At 43.9% G+C, this 21,042-nt stretch overlaps 1 long non-coding RNA gene and 1 other non-coding gene across 2 annotated transcripts in view; both read right to left on the bottom strand.

Annotated features, from left to right (window-relative positions):
- Positions 1 to 21,042, bottom strand: part of LOC111724941 — a 128,333-nt gene that overhangs the window by 63,531 nt on the left and 43,760 nt on the right. The gene's annotated exons all lie outside the window — the stretch shown is intronic.
- LOC111724979 lies at positions 14,539 to 14,650 on the bottom strand. The gene has a single exon (XR_002773175.1). It is a non-coding gene; the product is annotated as a U6 spliceosomal RNA (small nuclear RNA).

The following is a 21,042-nucleotide window of genomic DNA, read 5'->3' on the forward strand; positions in this document are numbered from 1 at the left end:
AGTTTAAGAAATGTCCCTTCTATACCAATTTTCTTAAGTGTTCTGATCATGAAGGGATGCTGGATATTATCAAAAGCTTTTTCTGCATCAATTGAGAGAATCATATGTTTTTTTATTTGTTTATGTAATAACTTATATAAATTTACATATATTAAACCAGCTTGAGGCCCTGGGATAAAAGCCACTTGGTCATGGTGTATAATTTGTTTGATGTGTTGCTGGATTCTGTTTGCTAGGATCTTGTTGAATACTTTTGCATCAATATTCATTAATGATATCGGTCTACAATTTTCTTTTCTTCTTTGGTCTTTTCCTGGCTTGAGGATTAAGGTAATGTTTGCTTCATAGAACATGTTGGGTAGTATTCCTTCCTTTTCTATATTTTGAAAAAGGTTGAGTAATATAGGTAGTAGTTCCTCTTTAAAGGTTTGGTAGAATTCTGAGGTGAAGCCATCTGGTCCCAGGCTTTCTTTTCAGGGAGATTTTGTATAGTTGATGTAATTTCAGAACTTGATATAGGCCTGTTCAACATTTCTACTTCATTCTGACTAAGTCTAGGAAGGTGGTGTCCTTCTAAGTATTGTTCTGTTTCCTTCAGATTTTTGTATTTCTGAGAATAGAGTTTCTTGTAATATTCATTAAGCATTTTTAGAATTTCTGAGGAGTCTGTTGTTATTTCATCTTTACCATTTCTTATTGATGAAATTAGAGATTTTACTCTTTTTTTCCTGGTTAGGTTAGCTAAAGGTTTATCTATCTTATTAACCTTTTCAAAAAACCAACTTTTTGATTTATTGATCTGTTGTATAATCCTTTTGATTTCAATTTCATTTATGGTTTGTATATTTTAAGGCTTTTGAAAACATTTCCCAATGCCCTCCAGAAAGATGGCAGTAATCTTTGCTCTTAGTTTTTGGCAAAAGAGCCCACATCTCACTGACACTGGGTGTCACTCTCTGTTGGCATCTGGTAGCTTTATAACAGGATGGAGCTTTACTTTTTACCTTTCTTTGACCCCTCATTAGGTGGAACCTTATTTCCCAGCCTTACTGCCCTTTTATATTTACTTAACTAGAATGTTTTTAGTACAGACCTAACTTGAGCCATATGTATTGAACATTGGCCAATTGGTCTGATGGATGGAAATTGGAAACACAAATTATTTATGAGTTTATGGACAAAGTCTCTCTGTTACAGGTTTACCCATGACCTGGGCAGTTAAAACACCTCCATGCTTCAGTGTTCACTCCTCATTAAGGACCCCAACATCCATTCTCCTGATGATAGGAACCACTTCATATTTAAGCTTATGGGGCTCAAGGTACTGCAATCCTGACCACAAAATCTAGGTCCTGACATGAAGCAGGTGCCAGGTCCTGGTGGGTCAAGGACTCTAGTAAATGCAAGGATGAGGGAAGAAGCAATACTCAGTATCCTATGGAGAAGAGAAATGAAGCAGGCTTAGTGTAGATAGCCATTCTCATTTTCACTCTTCTTCTCAATTCAAAGACTATCATTACAGTGGGCAAAGGAAAGTGTTGCTTTTGCAAGAGGATTTTTTGGACTCTGATGACATCTTGTGCCAAGCAACCCAGCTTGGATATATTGTCTCAGAAACCCCGTCCCTTCACTTTCCATTTCATGCAAAGGGCATGTTGGCAACATCTTCGGCAGCAGAGTGAGTTTGTGACCGGACTTATTTTAGGTGTTTGCTTTCTAAATCATTCCCTTATGCCAAAACAGTTGCACTTGGGCATTTAATTAGTCATTTTTTAAATAAGAGAGTAGGTCAAAGAAGGGGGAGAAATTAACTTTTTTATTTTCCTCAACCTTGCAGCAATTCTCTTTGGGCTCCCTTTTGGTCACAAAGGTGGCACAATGGGAGCCAAATTTGGGCATCCCACAATGGTAGGTTCAAAGAGGGATTTTTCACATTTAATTACCCTCCAGGTAGCCCCTCTACCTTTATCCAGTAAATGTGTAATTGAGAGTTCCTGCTTGGAGACTGGAGTCTCTGTCAACAAGAACTTAAAGACCAGCTTCCCACTGGTTCTAAATGGTCTTTTATAGCTGAAACTCCAAGATACGGGGGGTTTTTTCAAAGGCTTTATACAGCAATTAATGGCTGGAAGCAAATACCCAAACCTCAAATCCTGACCATGTGCCAAATTCTTTCCCGCTAGAGGAGACTGTCACAGCAGTGTTTGTTCTCTTAAGTTGCTTGAAATGGAATATTTTACACCCATAAATAACTGCTTTTTTGTGGGGAGGGGGAACAGGTGAGCCCACAACAAGATTGTTTTTTAAGAAGAGGAACAGTAAACTTATTATGCCTCAAGAAATTTCCAAGGATGTCCTATATATTCCCTGCAGGAAATACCTTGTAATTTTCCTTACTCCCATGCCAATTTTCCTTACTTCTTATTTTAATGAATGAGGCTTCCAGTGATCCCATGTTAGTGTTCATCTCTTTAACATTTTTTCCATATTGTTATTTGGAGATTGGCTTTCCCTCAGACTCCTTTCCACCCACACATATGGTCACTGGGAACTGGCTGTCCAGACGGTCTCAGTGGGCAGGGGTGTCCGTGACACTGTGGAACTGGCCTCTGGCCACGGTGGCTGCTACATGGCAAACAGCACAGAGGACACAGGCTGGAGCCACATGGGTAGGTGCAAGGTGGAAGTGGGCTGCAGGGCACCAGACCCTTAGAAGCTGGTATGAAATAAGTCTCTCCCACTATCTTTCCAGGCAGTGGAGGGTTCTCTGTCACCCATTCTCATGGGGCCAAAGGCAGAGCTGGGGAGGTGGAATGGGTAGAAAACAGGTGAGACTCTGTATGCTTGCCCTGGGGCAGGAGGAGAGAGGTGCCAGTTCAGTATGGATGGGGAGCTGCCTCAAGAGTCCTCTGACTTCAAGCACTGATGTGTACAACACTCCATCCCTGTTTTCCTCAGTCCAGGGATGGGAACATGAGCTTTTCCGAAGACTGGGTCTTGGCACTTGGGGCTGTCATTGTAATCTTCCCCTTTTGTGGGATATGGACTACTGCTGGCTCGGCTGCTGAGGAAAGTCCACTCAGGACCCCATACCAATAAAAAGGCTACTTGTTGTGACCTCTAGACGTTTCTGATTCTGAGTAAAATGAAAAATATTGGCACTGGTCCAGAGTCCTGGTTGGGTGGGTGGGCTCCAGACAGCTTCACAACTCAGGCCTTTCATCTGCTGAAGCATCTCTCAGCTTTCTGGGGCTTAGTCCCCTTAGCCAAGAAAGGATGACAAGAGCATTGCTCTCATTGAGGGGAGTAAATAAACATCAGGAAAAGGGCCTGGCACACGATCTGTGTCCAATAAATGCTATCTGTTGTTTATATTTTACTTTCCAGGAAAAAAATAAGGGACATAACACTTGGTTTGATAAACATATCAAAGGCAGGAGAACAAGAGAAGCAGAAAGAGAAAGAGTAGGGGTCACCCTGTGGGCAGAGTCCTTCCAAAGCAAATGAAAATTAGCTCCAGTCCCTCTATTCAGATATTCAGAATTTTTTTCCAGTTGTGTACATACACGCATGCTTCCAGTTACAATGGCTGCATAACAAGTTACCCCAAAACTAAGAGGCATAAAATAACTTTATTATTCTGTGGGTCAGGGAAGGAATTTTGGAGTGGGCATGGCTTGTTTCTGCCCTGTGATGTCTAAGGAAGGTTTCAGCTGAAAGCCTCAGAGCTCCAGCACTCTGGAAGGCTGATGTGTCATGTGAGTGCCTGAACTCAGGAGTCGAGACCAGCCTGAGGAAGAGTGGAGACTCCATCTCTAAAAATAGCCAGGTGTGATGGTGGGCGCCGATAGTCCCAGCTATTTGGGAGGCTGAGGCAAGAAAATTTCTTGAGCCCAGAGTTTGAGGTTGCTGTGAGTTATGACACCACAGGATTCTACTAAGATCAAAGTCTCAACTCTGTCTCAAAAAAAAAAACAAAAAAAGACTGAGACCCTCAGAATTCTCTGAAGGCTCACTCATGCTAGTGGCTGGTGCTGGCTGTCCACTGCTGGTTTGGGCCTCTTCAAATGGCCAGGCTTCCTCACAACATGGTGGCTGGTTTCCAAGGGCAAGTGTCCCAAGAAATACAGAAATCCAGGGAGAAGAGCTTTTCTGACTCAACTTAGGATACAAGCATCACTTTCACCACCCACTACCAGTCAAAGCAGACACAAAGGACTGTCAGGTTCAAGGGCAGCAAAGAGACACTTCACTTCCAGATGGGGTATGGCAAGGTTCTAGAAGTGTATTTGGGACCAAAAATATTCCTATAGTTATTTTAGGAAAATACACTCCACTATATTAAATTTTTAAAAATGATTTTGTACTGTACATACAGCTTTGTGGACTACCTGATCCTTTTTTTTTTTTTGGTAGAGACAGAGTTTTACTTTATCACCCTCAGTAGAGTGCCCTGGCATCACATAGCTCACAGCCACCTCCAAGTCCTGGGCCTAGCTGACTCTCTTGCTTCAGCCTCCTGAGTAGCTGGGACTACAGGCACCCACCACAATGCCTGGCTATTTTTTTGTTGCAGTTTGGCTAGGGCTGGGTTTGAACCCCCATGCTTGGCATATAGGGCTGGTGCCCTACTCACTGAGCCACAGGCGCTATTCAGAGCCTCCTGCTTTTTACGGAGATATAATATTGACACAGTGCAATGCTCTGGTCTCAAGTGTTCCACACAATGATTTGATAAGAGTATGTTCCTGTGTGAGCCCCACACACAGCCATCATGATAAAGAATTTTTCCCATAGCTGAGAGATTCTCTCTGCCTCTTGCCCAGCCCCACTCCTGTGCCTGGCCTGATTTCTAGATGAGTTAGTTGTTCAGGTTATGTTTTTCTCAAAGGTATTATTAATAGTTTCCCATATCAGTCTAAACTCTGAATGGTTGCATGGGGTTCACACATGTCTGGTAATATATCATAGTTTATTTAACCAATAACTTGTGGCCAGGCCTTTAGACATTTTGCAATTTCCACTAAGGAAAATCAAAGGATCCTAGGCTGTGGTCCTGAACAAGTACACCATTACCTTAGTCTGTCCTGTGAAAACAGTTGGATGTTTTTGCCTCTAACCCCAGACTTCTTAGGGAGTTTGTGGGGTGAGCTGCCAGGCAGATGGCACTGGTTGCAAATGAAGATGGGCCACATAGCTATATGAACTGGCCATCCGGGGTTGACTGGAATGACTTGGAGAGAGGATTTACTTCTCCGACACCATTTTAACATCTATGAAGTCAGAGCATGGTGTCCCAGAAGCTGAACATACCCAGCTGCATTGGAGCGTGCTCTCACCTTTTGCTACTCTCCTTTGTCCCTGTATTCTCTAAGTGCAGGGCAGATTCCACTGGTCTGCGTCCCTTTCAAAATGCTGGGGCCAAAATGAACTTGCAATTAAGTGGCAGCAGCTTGCTTTATAGATGCTCTAAGCCTAATAGCTGTAGGAGTTTCTTATAAGGTGTCATCTTCTTTGCCCACAACCATTCAAGAAGACGAAAGGGAGAGACGTGAAGAAGGGGCAGGTGGGGGAGGACTGACGGGAAGAAAAGAGGAGCCCTTGTTCTAATTTTGCTAGGAGGGAAGTGCGGGTTTGCAGGCGTATATCACCATGTTGGGTTTACAAATAAAGACACCAGAAGCCACTGGTGCTCAAACACAGGATGCAGACTCTCTGTCTGAAAGGAGTTTTTTCTAAGGAAAATTAAATTCCAAAAATATTTGCTCTGACTTAAAAAAAAGAAGTTTCTTCTCACATCTCCCATTTTTAGTTGCATTTCTCATTTATATGTTGAGTTAGAACTGCTTTTTTAAAAGTCTAAATAGGAACGGAAGCTATCCACTAAAGCTGAAGGCAAGACCAGAGAAAACATCAAGTAATTGGAAAGAAGATTCTAAATGGGAAGCAAGAAAAAATGAAGAGAACCCCCCCCCCATTAAATAACATGGAAAGGCAGCCCCTTAGAAGGAGATGGTTACAAAGGGATACTCCCAGAGTGCTGTCTTGGGGACAAGGTTGGGGGCAACATGAGAGAGAAGCCCAGATAATAACTCCAGTGTGGGTGAGGAAGCCTTCCTCTCCTGCTAGGATGTTCCAAAGGCGACAATTGGAGGCCAGAAAGCCCACTAGCACCTCTTTACCACGGTCCTCACCAATTGGCAAGAAGGGTCTCAGCAGGCAGTACTTCTTAGGGACACAGAGTGACTAATGGATTGCAATGACCTTGCAGAGCAGCCAATACACCAGGTGGGGCTAGTCCCCTGCCTGTGCATGGAGCCATTGTCCCTTGGGGTGTGCAGGGCCACAGTGACAGGCCCACAGCCCCTCTTGCTTCCTCTGCTGCATTGGGCAATCATTATACCCCTGTCTGATGCCAGACTCTGCAGATCCACCCCCTAGTAGAGGACAGCTAACATGGGCCCACGTGCTACCTCACCCTTAGTTATGTGTAAGGTCCTCCCTTCTGCACAGTTACAGGGTGGCTCTGGGAAGGTCCCACATAGCAACCCAGGTGAGAATGACGAGCCCCAGACATGGCCTGTGTAACCTCCTTACACAGAGGGGCTTGGAGAAACTGATTCCTGTTAGGGCAAAGAGAAGTGACAGGTATTTCACTCACATTAGCTCACAGAGCTCCTTGCCTTTGCCCTGTGAGGAAGACAAAGACTAGGAAATCAGGGGCCAGAAGGCCAAGGCACTGGCCCAAGGTCAGTGGTGTCCTGGGTACAATCCATCATCTGAGTAAGGTTCTTTCTCCCACTCACCACCTTCCTGGGTTCTGTCCCTAACTGATTGTCATGGATCCATGGGACCTGCCATGTCAGGAGAGATGGGGGGTCATGGGCCACCACCCCTTTTGCAGGGTCACTGTGTGCCCCCCAGAGATTTCTACCCCCATGTTGGTCTAGTATCCACTTAGAGGCTCTTTTGAGCCTCTTCTTAGCTCTGGGTCCCATTGCTTTTTTGGCCACTTGGGGACATTCCTGCATAGGCCCCAGCAACTTCCCACTTTCTCCTGGATATCTCATTGCTGAATATCACTATAATAATATTTGAAATGCTCCCCTTCCCTGGGAAGCTATGCACAGACACCACCCCTAGTCTATCCTCCAAAGCATGTTTTCTAGGACAAGTTTATGAACTTAATTGTCAGAACTTGTAAACACGTGGTCATCTCTCTTTTTCTCTTTTTTCATGTCTAAAAAAATGAACATCAAACAAAAAATCCTCCCTTGGACTACTTCCCCTCCAGTTACTGTGCTAACTCTCTTTGCTCCTTTCCAGAAAGTTCCTTGATGCATCATCTATCCTTCTGTCTCCAATTCTCTTTCCCCCCTTGTGTCTCTAAAGAGAAGTCTGCACTTTGAGAGATCATCTAACTCCAGTAAGAGTAGCCCACATAACAAAATCCCAAAACTACAGATGTTGGCACAGATGTGCAGAAAAGGGAACACTTCTGTACTGCTGGTGGGAATATAAGCTAGTATGTTCCTTTTGGAAAGAAGTTTGGAGAACACTTAGGAAACTAAAAGTAGACCTGCCATTCAATCCTGCAATTCTTCTACTAGGTATATATCCAGATGACCAAAAATCATTTTACGACAAAGATATTTGCACCAGAATGTTTATTGCAGCCCAATTCATAATTGCCAAGTCAAGGAAGAAGCCCAAGTGCCCATCGACCCATGAATAGATTAATAAACTGTGGTATATGTATACCATGGAATATTATGCAGCCATAAAAAGATGGAGACTTTTGTAAGAATGGAGCTGGAACATATTCTTTTTCCTAAAGGATCTCAAGAATGGAAGCAAAAGTATCCAGTATACTCAGTACTATTATGAAACCAATATATAATCACCCACACTTCCATATGAAAGTATGGAATATGAAAACACACTGTAGACCAGAATGAAGGAGGGAGGAGGAAGGGGAGGGGAGAGGAGTGAGAAAGCTGGGTGGATAGAGGGTAATCGATGGGACCTCACCTATGGTGCATGTTGCAAGGGTACATGTCAAATAAATTTAGAGTATAAATGTCTTAACACAATAATTAAGTAAGTGAGGTGAAAGCTATGTTAACCAGTTTGATGTAAGCATTCCAAATTGTATATAAAATCAGGACATTGTACCCCATAAATGCTTTAATGTACACAGTTATGACTTAAAAAAAATTTGTTAAGATTAAAAAAAAATAACAAAAAAAAGGGAAGTCTGGCTTTCACCCTCTGCACACCACCAGCTGGCTCTCAGCAAGGTCAGCACTCATATCTCTGTGTGTGTGTCTGCCCCCCATTCGAATGTAATAGAATATCCACTCTGTGGAAAGAGGGCTTGTGGCTGCCCTTTCCACTGTTGCGTCCCCAGAGCTAGACCAAAGCTGGCTCCCATGTGTAAGCAGTCAGTCCTGCTTCAATGTCTCTCAGCCCTCATCCTGCCCTTCACTCAGTGTCAGAGTCGGTCTATCTCTAGATGCTTCTTGGATCTCATACCTGGAAGAAGAACACGGTGTGACTCAGGGTGAATCTGTTAAAAAGCAAAGTACAATGTGGTCAGAGGTGTTGGGGCTACGCGTGACACCGTGAAGAAGTAAGTCCCTGAGGCAAGCCAGTTACTCCTGAAGAGCAGAGAAGTAGCAAAGATGGTGGCTGGCCAGTGAGCACTTCCCAGAAGAATAGCTTCCAACACGTAGCTGAGAGTACCTTGAGGCTTTGCAGGACTGATCAGGACACAGAAGTCAAACAGGAAGTGAGAGAAGGGCACAGCAGAGCCCAGGTGGGTAAGTGCTCAGTCTCCAGCAACCCTAGCACTGACCCTCTCTGTGCCTTAGCTTTCTTCTCTGTGAAATGGGGTAGTAATGGTATTTGTCTCATGATTGTTCTGAGCGTTATAAGAGCATATACCAAAAAAATGTATACACATTTTAAGAGATCTTATTGGAAACAAATCGATCATTCTCAAAAAGTGTTCAAATTTCAGATAAAATGGACCAGTAATAGCACCTTCAATTCAGCCAGGCATGGTGGCTCATGCCTATAATTCTAGCATTCTGGGAGGTTGAGGGGGGTAGATTGCTTAAGCTCAGAAGTTCAAGGCCATCCTGAGCAAAAAGCAAGACCCCATCTCTACTTAAAACAGAAAAACTAGCCAGGCATTCTGACAGGTGCCTATAGTCTCACCTACTTGGGAGGCTGAGGCAGGAGGAGTTTGAGCCCAAGAGTTGGAGGGGAGCCCAAGAGTTGGGCAACACAGTGAGACTATGTCTCAAAACAAAACAAAACAAAACAAAAAGTAATACATAGATAACAGCTCTTAAAATGTGTATACATTTTTTGGCACCCTTTGTATACGCATCTATGGTGCCTGGCACATAGTAGGTGTTATTGAAGTATTGGCTATTAATATTGTACAAGCATATAAAAGTATACCAAAAAAAAAAAAAACCCAGTAGGTTCCTTCATCTTTTATTCTAATAATTAGCTTGGAGTTGCTTGTCAGCTAATTTTTTTTAAATATAGGACAAACATTTATACATTTTTATACATTTTCAAAATTTTGCTTCATTGTTTATTAAGGTTCCAGTCAGGGCTTGTTTTTTGTTGTTGTCATTGTTTTTTCATTGGCTGAAATTTGATTCACATTTAAGCAGACTCATATGAAGTGATTTTATCCAGGTCCAGTTGTCCTTTGTCTGGAAAGGTTAAGTCAGGACTGATGGAGGAAACAGTTTTTCAGGAAAGGACAGAGCCAGGAAGGAGGAAATAAAGATGACCTCCAGGGAGCACTAGAGGGGATGCAGGAAGGAGTTCATCATTCCTTCCTTCCTTCCTCCATTTCACCAATATGGGGATGAACAAAAAAAAGAAAAAGTAGATACAAAGTCAAGTTTTAAGATAAAAATGTTCTGGAAATGGGTGATGGCTGCACAGCAGTGTGAAGGTACTTAACGCCCCTGAGCCGTACACTTTAACATGATTAGAATGGTAAATTTTATGTTATGAATATCTTACCACAATAAAATATAAAATAGAATATTTTAAATATAGTAAAGAAATTTTATGGACCAGTGCACTACCTACTGTGAAGGCACCTAAGAAATAATTTCCAAAAAACCAAAATGTAATAGTGAGTGTTAATGTTACACAAGTGATTTCGACCCATGTACCATGGCACACTTGTGTGCCGTGAGAGGATCTTAGGTGTGCGACAAAATTTTTAAAGATCATTAATTAAATTATTTTTGAAAGGCGTTCAAAGTCCAGTAAGTGTACATTTTGTTTACTCTTTCTTTTGATCAACATAATTTAAGTTTCAAATGTGTAGTGAGATAAAAAAGGTTAAAAACACTGGCTTAGACACACACAAATGAAAGGACACACATTAACATTCTATAATGCTGGGGGATGGGCACAAACAGGAACAAACAAAGAAGCCAGTGGGCCACAGCACAGGACAGGCAGTGACCCTCTGCTCAAGGCCAGAGACAAGGGCTAAGCAGCTGGGTCATTGGTTAGGTGATGGAAACATCTCAGGATATCCTCGGGCATGTTCTGCAGTCTACACACCTGTACTGCCCTGTGCCCCCAGCACCCCTACTTGCCCTTTCAAATCCCCATCCCACAAATACCCTGCAGCTGTCTGGGCAATACGGAACCCAAAATCCAGCTGCACCTGATGCTCATCCCAGCCTGGACAGCCACCTGGCTGAGCTCTCCACTGGAGCCTATGGCTTGTCCACAGCTGTGGTCATGCACACAGTAGGTACTCACAAGGTTCTATTGAGTGAGAATGAGTGATGGGAACAGAGAAGGGAATGACTGCTGTTGGCCAGGGAAAGTATCCTGAGGTTTCCATGCAGGGAACCCCAATCAATGACTATTCACATCCCAGAGCTACTTGCTCAATTTTTCAATAACTAAATTCAGTTTTTATTTTAAATCTCAATTTTTCCCAGTAATGAGAACTTAATTTTGGCCAAAAAGGGGTATCAGGGTTTGGGCTACCCTGGCCCTCTAAGTTGCCTTCTCTTCTGTCACAATTCTCTGTTGCATGAGGCTTGGCTGGGGGCACCAGTCACCTTGGGGTGACTGTGTGTGTGTGTGGTTGCTCAGCTGAGCACAAGGACAATGGCTTCAGGGACCAGAGCTGGCCTTGACATAGCCTTTAGAAGAGCAAAGGCAAAAAAACTGTTTGTATGCTGTGATAAACATCAGAGTTTGCTCTAGCTCTTCCAGGCTGCAATCTCCATTGTGAACCACTGTGACTGATAGCCAGAGCATGGCAGCACCCTGGTGCCATCTCACCTTTTCTGACTATGCTGCCAAATTTTGATTGTTATGTGCGAGTTTTGAGATAACTGACTTTATCAGAATACTGAGGAGGGAGGGACTAGGAGGGGGGAAGGCAGGCTATGCTTGCTGGACAAAGGGCTCAGAAGATGGCCCATGGCACCTTTGAAGAGCACCAGGGCTGGAGATGGTCCTCAGACAACAGTATAGGGCCAGAATCTGACCCTCCATTAGAGAGGGTTCCTGCCTGCAAAGTGATTCTGGTCAATCATCAGAACAGGAGTGTTTGAAAAGGATATCAAAAGCTCCACAGATGACTGGTTGCAGAATCACTTTGGGGAAATAGGAACCCAGAGGTGCCAGATGGCCACAGCTGCAGCTCCAAGACATGTGACTAGGACACTGCAGTGCTGAACATGAGTTTGCTGCACCCAGGACACTGGTACAGCTGCTCTGGCCACTGAGGAATGGGGAGATGGACCCTAAACCCTCCATGCTTCCTGGACCATGTGACTGCTGAGCCCTGCTCCCCGCCAGGGCTCAGAGAGAGCATATTTTTGGCCTTTTTACACTTCTGTAGCGAGAAGTAGGGTCTGCTCCCCATATGTTAGAAGGCTCTTCTGATGCTGGACAACCATGAAATGAAAATCACCCCAAGTGATGGCTCAATGGCCATGAATGTCACTAGACCTTGGAGGCTTCTGTCTTGCTGAGATGGAATCACTGCTTTAATATTGTTTGTTTTTAACTCCTTCACATATTCTTTCAGATTTCCAGTATTCAGAACTATGCCATGAATGCAGCAAGGTTAAGGACTATTGTAATAACCTTAGACAGACTTTGCCAGTCTTTCTCAGAATATAAACAATATTTACTTATGCTATGAAGGCCAGGGATAAATATCTACCCAAACAGTGGCTCTAAGGAACTAAAAATTATTTCAGCAAGGATTAACATGCAGGGCCCTGATTCTTACATCAATTCCTCAGAGTAGGACATGCTGTTCAGCACTTCATCCTTTCTAAAAAATGGCCAGGTATGCAAACAACTGTTTGGAGAATTGTCAAGGTTAAGGTGAACTGTGGTTTGGGCAGAGTGGGCAGTGGTGTATCAGGAAGTGCTCAGTGATATGGTTGTAAATCACCTTGAAGACAGCATCAGAATTCAGGACACCACCATTCTTCAGTCCTGAACTAAGGTCCCACATTCAATAGGGGTCAAAGTGTAGTGCCTGGAGGGGTCTTCTGGGGAGAGGAATAGTTGGAAGTAGACTTGGGGGAATAAAACTTGAGGTGAGTGGAGTACCCTTTACTCACAGACTGACTAGACCAGGTGAAGCAGACAGACAGGCTCACAGAGGCTTGGCACACAGAGATGGAAGCTGTCCTGAATAAGGCTTGCGTCCTACAATGTCTGAAAACAAGCTAGCTTGTCATCTCTAGGAGACAGTCCAATCTAGTGTCCCTGAAGGCCCAAGTATGAGCTGGAGGACTGACTCTCAAGCAGGGTTGTGATTTTTTCCCCCAAGTTGGAGCCCCTCTACTTATGAGCACCTGCCCATGGCCTCATGGAAGAAGTCTGCAAAGACTCTGCCTAGGCCAGCCCAGGAAGGGGCTGCAGGACTCAGCTGCCTCAGAGAAGGTCTAGCCAGCGGCCAACACCCAGGCCCAGCTGCAGGGCTGGGTTTCCTGTAAACCACAATTCTGGAATTCTGGAGCAGGACAGGCGACCCCATGGGCGTGTTTACAGTTTTCACCATACCCCTGGGACAGCCAAGGACCTCCCCACCCCTGTGGCCTGTGCTGCTGTAATCTAGAAACACGAGCAGCTGCATATCCCTGTTAGTCTCCTCACTGCTTTCAGCAATCAAGGATGTTGGTTAATCTCTTCTATAAACAGTTGTTTTCCCAGTCACTCCCCAGTTCCTGTTAAATATTAACAAAGAGCCACCTCTACAACAACTTGAGGGGGTGTCTGCTTTAAATATTTAAGTAATTGCTATTCCTGTCCCTGAGTGACTCTACTGTTCTGTAAACTGCTCTCGCCTCGTGGTTACAGCATTGTATGAAATGTCCAAAATTCTGACCTCTTCTTCCCTTTTTTTCTCCTTGTCTTTGCACTCTCCATCTCCATCTGTCTTTCAGTCTCCCAGTCTTCACGCTTCCCCTCTCTGTCCGCCTCTTTCAGTGAAGATCAAGCAAATAACTGCTTCTCACACCTCCAAGAACATCGAGGAAACAAAAATGGTCAGTTCCAGGGTGTCCTGCTAGAGGCTGTGTGGAGATACCCGTGGGCCCCTGCCCTGTTCAGATGTTCTTGGGGTGACAGTGCCATCTCACATGCACTGGCTCAGACTCGAACAACCAGGGCACTCACAGCGCCCTCCTGTCAGCACAGGGTTACTCTGCACACAATGTACTTCCAAGCCCTTCCCACTGCTTTCACTCTTCACCCACACCAGGATCTGTGTGACATGCACCTATTTTCTTCTCTAGGCTCACTGTGAAACTGAGAAGAGAGGGTGAAGGGCTCTGACAGCAGATGAACCACACAGGGTAGGGCAGCCTCAGCCCCACAACTGGGGATCTTGGTGGCCTCCCTGCCAGGGAGAATGGGTAGAGAGAAGAGCTGACTTTGTTTTTGTTTTCAGATTAATATGAGGGTACAAATGACTAGGCTACGATGCTTGCATTTGTTAGGTAAGGTCCCCTTGTAGGACTTTGTTCTGCACTTAAGTGTGTCATGTACCCTTACACTGTGCTCACTAGGTGAGAACACAGTAATTCTCCCTCTCCTTACCCTCCCCTCTTCCTTCTCCCCCCAACTTGAAATGAATTGAGCTTTTCTCTTATGTGGGCTTGTATCTACTGGGTTCATATTAGTATTGAGTACATTAGATACTGGCCTTTCCATTCTTGTGATACTTTTACTAAGAAGAATGTGTTTCACAGTGTAGTGCCTGTGGCTCAAGGAGTAGGGCTCTGGCTCTATATATCGGAGGTGGCAGTTTCAAACCCAGCCGTGACCCCCCCAAAAAAACTGAAAAATAAAAAAAAGAATGTGTTTCAGCTTCATCCGGGTTAATGCAAAAGATGTAAAGTCTCCATCCTTTTTATGCAATATGGGATGCTTTAGGTCACAGCGGTTCTCAACCTGTGGGTTGTGACACCTTTGGACTGTATTAAAGGTTCGCAGCATTAGGAAGGTTGAGAACCACTGCTTTAGGAGAATCTGTGTATTATCCTTACACAGGGGCCATGCATGCTAATCTTCTCTGTATGTTCTAATTTTAGTATATGTGCTGTTGAAGGGAGAGCAGAGGGACTGACTCTGGAAGACCTAGAACACAGGGGTAGAGGACGGCTCTTGGGTGTTGGGCTGGGGCATTTGGTCCTAACCATGGGACTTTGGAATATTCTGCCTAAAACCACAGCCCAACTGTGATAACTTCAGTGCATCTGGCCTCAGATTGGCACTGCAGGGGGCACAGGCAGGTAAGTTTGTTTTGGTTCCTCCTCCCTGGGGAAGCGTGGCATGACAACACCACCCAAGTTCTCTACACTCTAGCCTTCCAGTCTCTCCTAATTGGAGAAACAAGTGAAACTAAACTGAGAAGCATTTACAAAGGTCACAACCCAGAGGCAGAGGCTCCGAAAGACTGAGACCTCATCATAGAACTACTGACTACTTCCCTCCCCCTACATCTTCCCACCACATCAATAAGGCTCCTCTATAAAAATGCAAATATAACTGAAAGAACTGCACATCTCAGACCTAGTGTCTAGGGGAACCAAGGACAACAAGGGAAACAAAACAAGGAAGCAAGAGGAAATTTCAGACTCTGACCTCTACAGCTATAGTAATAAACACAGCCTAACCCCAAGCAGATAAACAGAAAGCCTTATACTAGACGCATATTGACTTCAGTTTTCTTTGCTTCCCAGTCCATCCTGTGGCTTTCAACAAAAATTACAAGACACATTTAAAGACAAAAGATGTAGTTTGAAGGGACAGACTAGACTCAGATATAGCAGGAATGCTGGAATTATCAGATCAGGAACTTAAAACAACTAAGATTAATAGACTAAGGACTCTGATGGAAAAAGAGCAAAACATGCAACGACAGATGGGGAATGTAAGTAAAGAGATGGACTCTCAAGAGGCATAAGACAATGCTAGAAATTAAAAATGCCATAACAGAGATGAAGAAGCCCTTTAATAGGCTCCCCGACAAACTAGACACAACTGAGAAAAGACTCAGTGAGCTCCAAGAAATGTCAGGAGAAATTCACAAAACTGAAATGTAAATAGGAAAAAAAATGTATTGAGAGGATGGAAGAGCAAAAAGAAGTTGATGTTGCCCAGTGTGTTAGCCACTTGAGCTGTCATGACAGAAATAGCACAGGCTGTGTGGCTTAACTGACAGAAATTTATCTTAACAGTTCTAGATGCTAGAAGTTCAAGGTCAATGTGCTATTTAATTTTTGGTAACAACTCTCGTGCAGACAGCTGCCTCCTCCCTATGTCCTCACCACAGCCTTCCCTCTGTGCGTAGGCACTCAGAGAGAAAGCATGATGTCTGCTCTCCTCCTCTTCTTATAAGGACACGGGCTCCACCAGATTAGGGTCCCACCCTATGACCTTATTTAACCTTAATTGTCACTAATGGTTCTATCTCTAAATACAGTCACTTTGGGTTTTCAGGCTTCAACATATAAATCCGGAAGGACACAAATATTCAGTTCATAACACCCAGAGATCAGCAGCTCCAGGAGGCTACTCACTCTCTTGGGCTAGAGGAATGAAATGGAAAGTGGGGTTATCCAGAGCTTATTTGCCACTCATCCAAAAACCAGGATCAAGCCCTGTGGTTGCTGCTACAGAGATGTGGAAACCAATCATCATGACTGCAATGTCCATTACCAGCCTGTAGATTGCAGTCATCCACTGCTGCTACCACTGGAGCCAGAAGGAGGAGAAATGCTTTCTCTCACACTTCAGCCTTCCAGGCTCCAGTTCCTCTCTTTGGCAGAAACTGGCTGGCAAGGGAAGCTGGGAAATATAGTTCACAGACTTCCAGGCCTGGCAGTGCAAGTGGGGGTATAGATAACAAGTTAGGAGCTATGCCAACAGATAAATAATACAGATGACAAGACCAAAGATCTTGAGAACTAAGAGGCAGTTATTCTTTGTTAACAAGAAAAGAGAAAAGCAATTTGAAAGTTTAGGGGGAAAAAACCCAAAAAGTTGTCTACAAAAGCCACAGTCTAATCGTAAAGAAACTAAAAATCCATCATAGTTTTGAGCAAGAGGAAGGTTTATGAGAGAAATAATACATTGGACCTTCATGCTAACATCCTTTTCCCCTGTGTAGCCCTGGGAAAGCTGATGCTCTGTAGAGATGGAAAGCACTTGACTGCTATGAACAGCACTGACTGGGTTGTCAGGTTTGCTCCCAAGACACCTTAGGCAGGACAGAGAGGAGCTCTGTGCATTCATTCACATATTAGTTCTATCAACCAACATGTAGATAGATATTGCACCTTGCTGTATGGTGCTAACCCAAATTACCCATTGCTCTCCTAACCTGACTGTGAGCTTCTTGGGGTAGGGGGACAGTGGCCTGTATGACCCAGATCCTCAGCAGCTGGCCCAGGGAGTGAGGCCCTAGTCAGAGCCTCCAAGCCCAACTCCTATAGGCAGTGAGACACTCTGATGCCTACCCAGATGCCCAAGTGAGACACTCTGATGCCTACCCAGCTGTGTGGCTGAGCCCGTGTGGCTGAGCCCATGTGGCTGGCAGCACATTGCAAAGGTAAGTTTGTGGCTGTTGCTGGTACCTGCTGCCTCCTACCATTGCCCAGCCCATCTGACCAGAGTCTCCTTTCCTTTAGGGCCTTAACATCCTGTGTGGACTCTGCCTTCTCCTGCATGTCTTCATTTGAGCAGTGCCCCTTCCCTTTCTCACTGCTCTCCTGCCTCTGCCACAGTGCCTTCCCTTGGTCCTGCAGGGATGGTGAATGGATCCCTAAGGAAGTCACTCCTTGTTACATGCAAGTTTTGCAGTCTCAATTTGGATATTCGGCTCAAAGTTGCATTTAACTTACTCCATTTAATTTCTGGGTTCCAGTCCCCGTCCAGGAAGGTGTGTACAAAAGGATGCCCAGACAGTGGTTTCCCTGGAGGGAGGTTGTGAGCCAGGGATATGAGGAAGCCTCCCTAGGAGGCTGTATATCTTGGTTGGGGTGTAGCTTACGCCAGGGGGGTCAGTTTGTGAAAATTCATAAAACTGTGCCTATACAATGTGCACACATTTTGGCTATATGTGATATGTCAATAAAAAGCATTATAGGGGTATGTGTGTGTGTGTATATGATTTAAACAATAGGAACACAGATTAGCCTTTCACTTTGGTGAACAAAGAGAACATAAGAAAGCCCCAGGTCCTGGCCCCTTTTCAAAGAGGGCCTATGTCTGTCCCCTGGCACAGTCCCCACCTGCAGGGAACCTGTGGGCACCCAGCCCTTTTTGCCTTCTTCCCTGGGGTTGCCTGAAGGGACTATAGCTAGATCTGAGTTTAGCCTGTTAACTGCTCTGGAATTTCCGTTTTGATGGCTTGGTGGGGTGGCCACTGCAGGCCTGAGGCTGTTGGGCAAGGGTTATAGCAAGCACCGTAAAGTTCATATCCATGCATAGTGTTGCAACATTTATATGTAGGAAATTAAAACCAAGTAATCTGCCATGATAAACGTCCATACCCTTGGCTCCTACTAGACTTTCCTGTAGAACTAGAGCCTGGATCTGCTCCAAGAAGGATAAACTTGATATTAATGATAATAATACTTTGCACTTGGTCTAGTAAAAATATTTTGAGTACAGCAGGGGCAAGGATATGAATGTTTGCTTGGTGCTATTTATCAGGAAGTGCTTCTGCTTGTTTATTATGTTAGGGCTTTGTATACAGAAACTATTTTTCCTCTCTCACCACTGGGGGCCATATTTTTTGTTGGTTGCTACATACAAAGTTTAACAGGAAGTTTCTGTTCATGTTTAAATGGTACGTTTTAAAAACACATCTGTAAATAGCTGAAGACAGAATGGCTGAAGGTGTGGAGTTGTTTAATATTCTTCTTGACAGGTATTTTTGTACTTCAAATTACATCTTGGTAGTTGTGAAACAGGAAATTTGAAAGCACCAGATTCAGGAGGTTGTGACACTTTACTGCTATCCATCTTTGAATCCGTGGAGGTTCAGAGATACTCAGTAAATAGAGAAATATTTTTTTTTTAATTGGAAGGGGAATCTGAAGGATTATTCTTAGTTATACTGGAACATATACAAAAGCAGAAGAAATAATTTAGGAGAAGCAAAAGTGAGTATATTCTCTTTTAGTTGACAGGGGGGAAAGAAAGACTTTTTATATGCAGCATGGTAACTGTCTTTTCTCTAATAATTATTACTGAGTTTTCTAGCAGATCCTTTCTTTTCTCCAGGGCCATCTCTTCCATATGTAATGCATCACCTCTAGGACCCTTTGGTATCAATAAAATGGCAGCACTGGGATGATGGGTTGAGCTGCACATACTGAGGAACAGGTCCCTCAGATGTGTATTGCAGCAATCCATCTCCAGCACTGGGCCTTGGATGATGTATTAGTTGCAGGATAGCATCACCCAAGGAGCAATACACTCAGACTCTAATTCAGTTTAGTTCTATGACACAGCTTTGGGCTGCTTATTGGGTCCCCACTGCAATAATTCAGAATTTGTAATCCTGTGGAATTACATAAAATTTGCCACAGCTAATTTGGCCTTAGATTCATCCTAGGTACTCAGTTACCCCCATAACTAGTGGATTAAAAGTCTATGCTTCACAGGCACATGGTACCAGCTGGCTTAAGAACTTGGAAAGCCCGATCACTCCTACTTAAACATTTCTCTAGGTTAAGAAAAAGCCAACTATGTGTTTATTCTGCAGAAGCTTAAGGGCTCATAGAACTAGGGGAAAATAGTCTTCTGGTTTAAAATGGCAGATTTTACACATGGACTTTTCTTTTTCCTTTCAAATCCCAATAAAGGTGTACAAAATGAAATCATCTCCCAAAACAGGAAGGAGAACTGGAGAAGGGGTTATCTGCAAGCAAGATATTGACATCGATATAGGGAGTTGGAAAGCAGAGGGCACAGCCAATGATAGGCATGCCATCACTAGAAGCAGGAGCAGTGGAGCCACAGGAGTGGCCAGTCCTCCCAACAGGATGTGGACAGTCTGTGGGCCAGAGCTAGGAGGGCATCAAACAGGATGTCTCATTAAAAGTTTGTCAAGGCTCAGTGCCCATAGCACAGTGGTTACTCTTGTACATATGAGTCACTTCCCTAATCCCCTCCCCACTTCACAAGAAGAGCTGGAAAATCAGATGTTTACCCATAGGCAAACAAACTAACCAATCAAAAGGTTCTTCTCTAAAGACATTTGACCAAGCAAATCCAAGGTTCTAATGAAGATGCTGACGTGCTTCCATTCTAACATCAGTGGATGGTCCCAGACCATTAAAATCCTACAAAGTCTATAGTGCATAAACACCTACCCAACTCATGAGGCTCCTGCCCATTCAAGTCTTTTGCTAACTCCAGGAGGAGGCCCATTGAAGAGACATGACATGTCAGCTACTGTGAATATGGTCCTTCATCCTCAAATATGAACAGAGGACAAAGGATCACCAGACACATGGGAAAAGTTGGCCATCTGAAAGAAGACAACTAAGAATAGTAAACAGAATAGCTGACTCCATACAGAAAAAAAGATAATGTAGGAAGGAGGGAGAATTTGATGTCTCTTATTAATATCCTGAGAGAGATCTGAAGAGATTTTGTAACCACAAAATCAGAATTGGATGTTATGAAAAAGAACTAAGCTAAATACTAAAAAAGATGAAATTAGGAGGACCTTGCAGATGTGAAATGCAAAGACAAAGAGACTAAAAATATGACAGAAAATAGAAGAGACCCAAAAGATTACTCCAAGAGTGGGCAATACCCAAGTAACATTTTCAGAGATAGAAAATGGAGAGAAAGATATTGTCCATTTGAAACTGGAGATAGACAGAAATCTATCTTCTGGTTTATCACAGCAGAGATAGATAGCATCTGAATTTACTGCTGCTGCTTCTTAAAACTTCATCAAAGTGACAATGAGGGTAAACCTATAAGGTCAGAGAGAATGGAAGTAGAGTAAAATAATTCCTTTGGAAGCCAGGAGGCATCATTTCTTGGCCTTTTGGCTAAAATCAAGTGTGGAAGTTGGAGGCAGATGAATGAATGGTTAACTGTTAGTAGATCCAAGAAAGCTGAAGCCTGTGCGGGCTTTGGGGAAAATCCAGAAACAGAAGAGCCCTAAAAAGACTTGGCCTTTTGAAACATCAGTTAATTCTGAGCAAAGGGATTAGATAAGGCTCAAAAGGGACAGACTGGTTGAAACTCCAGACAAGAGATAGGTAGATGTCCCCAGAACCCCTATGATAAACCCATTAAAATATAAACATACAACAGGTTAAAAGTAAAAGTTAGAAAAAGGCATAAAAGGGCAGTGCCTATGGCTCAGTGGGTAGGGCTCTGGCCCCATATACCAAGGGTGGCGGGTTCAAACCCAGCCCCAGCCAAACTGTAACAAAAAACAGCCGGGCATTGTGGTGGGCACCTGTGGTCCCAGCT

Source organism: Otolemur garnettii, unplaced genomic scaffold (assembly GCF_000181295.1).
Source record: "Otolemur garnettii isolate 467f Iridium unplaced genomic scaffold, OtoGar3 scaffold00029, whole genome shotgun sequence".
NCBI classification, from domain to species: Eukaryota; Metazoa; Chordata; class Mammalia; order Primates; family Galagidae; genus Otolemur; species Otolemur garnettii.